Below are 2,736 nucleotides of genomic sequence, written 5' to 3' on the forward strand. Positions count from 1 at the left end.
TGGTGTGGCACAGTGCGGCATGGTGTGGCACAGTGCAGCATGGTGTAATACAGTGGCGTGCGGTGCAGCATGGTGTGGCACGATGTGGCATGGTGCGGAACAGTGCTGCATAGTGTAGCACGGTGCAGCACGAGGTTACGTGGTGCGGCGGCAGCTGGGAAGGAGTGAGGGTGCTGGAGCGTGCAGAACCTGCCCCACAGCCAGAGTTGCCCAACCAAGGCAGCAGTAGGGCAGAGAAACCTGCGACACCTTGCCAGTGCTGGGAAGCTGGTGCCTCTCCCTGGAGCAGATGGAGGGCACCGGGCGACGAGCTGGGGCCGGGGGCTGCCCCAGGTGCAGACATGCCTCACCATGAGCTCAGCCCGCTGCTGTCACTTGGTGGGTGCAGAGCAGCGATGCCGGCCCCTCGTGGCCCCAGGCCAGGCTCAGCCTCCCAGCACAGGACTGTGGACGGGTCTCCTGGCCTCTAGCATTGCTGTGCAACCTCAGAGCCCCTGCGCCATCCCATGCCTCCATTTCCTCCCTTGCTTTTTAAATGCTCCAACAGCAGGTCAAGGCCGTTTCTTACAGGCAGCAGACCCGAGACACATTGCTGTGTGCCTAGGGAATTTGATCGGACTAAACCATGAAAACGCAACCTGACACTATTTTGGTAGGCCCTATAAAAAGAAAAGACCCAATGCTCTTTCTGCGGCACCCAGTGGCCGTCAGCACCGGGGTGGCTTGCACTGTCGGCTCATGACAGAGATTGTCACCCCACCTCCCTCAAAACTGGGTGTAGGACTTGTGGAGGCAGGATGGGCCTGGGGACCGGTGCCAGCTGCAGTGCCCCCTCGGCCGTGGGCAAGCACTGGCTGCATGCCGGCGCGTGGTGCACATTCCTGGGGCGGTGAGCACACACCCGCACCATTAGATCATGTGTAAAAAAATACCAGGGAGGGGCTTGCGGCACAGACGGCGCTCAGCCTGCCCCAGCTGCAGGATGCGGCCCCGGGGCAGGATGGGGAACGTTGGCAGCGAGACGCTGAGGAGGTGGTTTGACTCTTCTTCCTCCTGTCCATGGGGACTGGGACCCCAGGATGGGCAGGGACCAGCGTTCCCAGACTTGCACGTATGTGGGAAGCTCCTTGCTTGACCAACAGCAGACTGTCCTGCATTTCTTTCTGCTTTCTGACCTGAGCCAGCATGGAGAAGTTGTTCCGAGATATTCACATCACACGAGGCCCTGCCGTACTTGATTAGCCCCCTTTCGCGGGGAACCACAGTCCCGCTTGCCGGAGCAGGCCGCCCGAGCGCCACGCCGGCGGATCCTTCCCGTGCAACCCACTCCTTTCATGCCAGTGACTCATAGGACAAAAATGCCATCTGGGAGCGGATCCGGAGCCTCCTCAGCTCGTTGCAAGCAACATTTGAGGCTGAGTGTTCCCATCTGGCAGCAGCTCACCCTTGCAGCCAGCGTGGCCACCCCGGCACTGCCGGCAGGGTTTAATCCTGCTGTCCTTGATCGAGTTAACCGCCGCTTAACTCTGGGAAGAGCTTGCCCTTGGCGTTTTGCTTCTGTAGCTCTTTGCTCGCCATGTCAGCTGCAGAGACTTGGGTACAGCTGGGGGTCACTGGCTCTTGGGAATGTGGCACGCTTGGGGCTTGTGGCATGTGCCGTGCCAGGCACATCCTGAAGCCTCTGACTCTTTAGGGGACACCAGTTCCATTTTTAAGTGGAATACGGAGGGGAAAATGCTGAGACTAGATGGTTACGCTTGTGTCTCTGCAGTGGTGACACATTCATCCTCTCCAGGGACTGGAGGGAGCCAGGGCTCAGGGCAAAATGCACTGATGCCTAGAAAGCCCCACGGTAAATCCCAGAAGACTCAAGGACAAATCCCTTTTCCTTAAAAGCCTCCTGTACTCAGCTCTGGGTTACACTGCGGAGGAGCAGAGGCAGGAGCTCGGAGCTCACCGGCTGGGCTGCAGGGCTGAGTTTGGGAGCAGTTTTGCAGGAAGGAGAGGGGTGAGACGAACCCTGTCCTGTCCTTTCCTTTCCTCCGGTGAGTCCGGAGGTCTGCACGACACGGCTCACTGGGACCTGAGCATCTCCCCCCACGTTCCTTCAAAACACAGCCCTGACCCTGAATGCGGCAGCCTCCAGATGAGATTTCAGCACGCATGCAAGTCCTCTCCCGCGCCAGGACCCCTGTGCCCACCGGTTCATGCAAGCCTGTGTGCTCCCCGTTCCATCCCAGCCAGGGTTTGGGTTTTCCCCTCGCCTCCCGTTGGGTCCTGCTTTTATTTCCCCTGCAGCCTCCAGGGCTCCAGCTGGCGCTGGGCTAAAAATAAAAACTTTCATGGCAGCTGCGTCACTCCCACTTCTCTCAGCAAGGGGATGAATGGGGACCTTCCTCCTCCTCCCTGGAGGGTTTCACTGGTCTCCCCATCCTGCCTGCTAGAGCCTAAAAGATCCCAAATCGTCTGCCAGCCAAAAAGGAAGCAGAGATTGACCCTGAAGGGCTGCGTACCTGTGGCCAGGGGACATGGGCTCAGCCTCCCGCAGGATTTGATCCCCTGTGCCGGGAGAGTCGGGTGTAAAAACAAGCATTTATCGAAGCCAAGAGGAAAAAACACAACAGAGGCACCAAATCCTCAAGAAACAAATGTCTCAAGAGAAAAGATGGAGGGAAAAGGGGCCTCAAGACGTTTTATTTTTAGCTTTTAAAAGCAGGAAGGAGGAAAAAAAAAAAA

At 58.1% G+C, this 2,736-nt stretch overlaps 1 protein-coding gene across 1 annotated transcript in view; it reads right to left on the reverse strand.

Annotated features, from left to right (window-relative positions):
* LMNA (lamin A/C) overlaps positions 1-2,736 on the reverse strand; it is a 21,133-nt gene that overhangs the window by 5,451 nt on the left and 12,946 nt on the right. The gene's annotated exons all lie outside the window — the stretch shown is intronic.

The sequence above is a fragment of the Aptenodytes forsteri genome, unplaced genomic scaffold, assembly GCF_000699145.1.
Source record: "Aptenodytes forsteri isolate BGI_AS27 unplaced genomic scaffold, ASM69914v1 Scaffold230, whole genome shotgun sequence".
NCBI classification, from domain to species: domain Eukaryota; kingdom Metazoa; phylum Chordata; class Aves; order Sphenisciformes; family Spheniscidae; genus Aptenodytes; species Aptenodytes forsteri.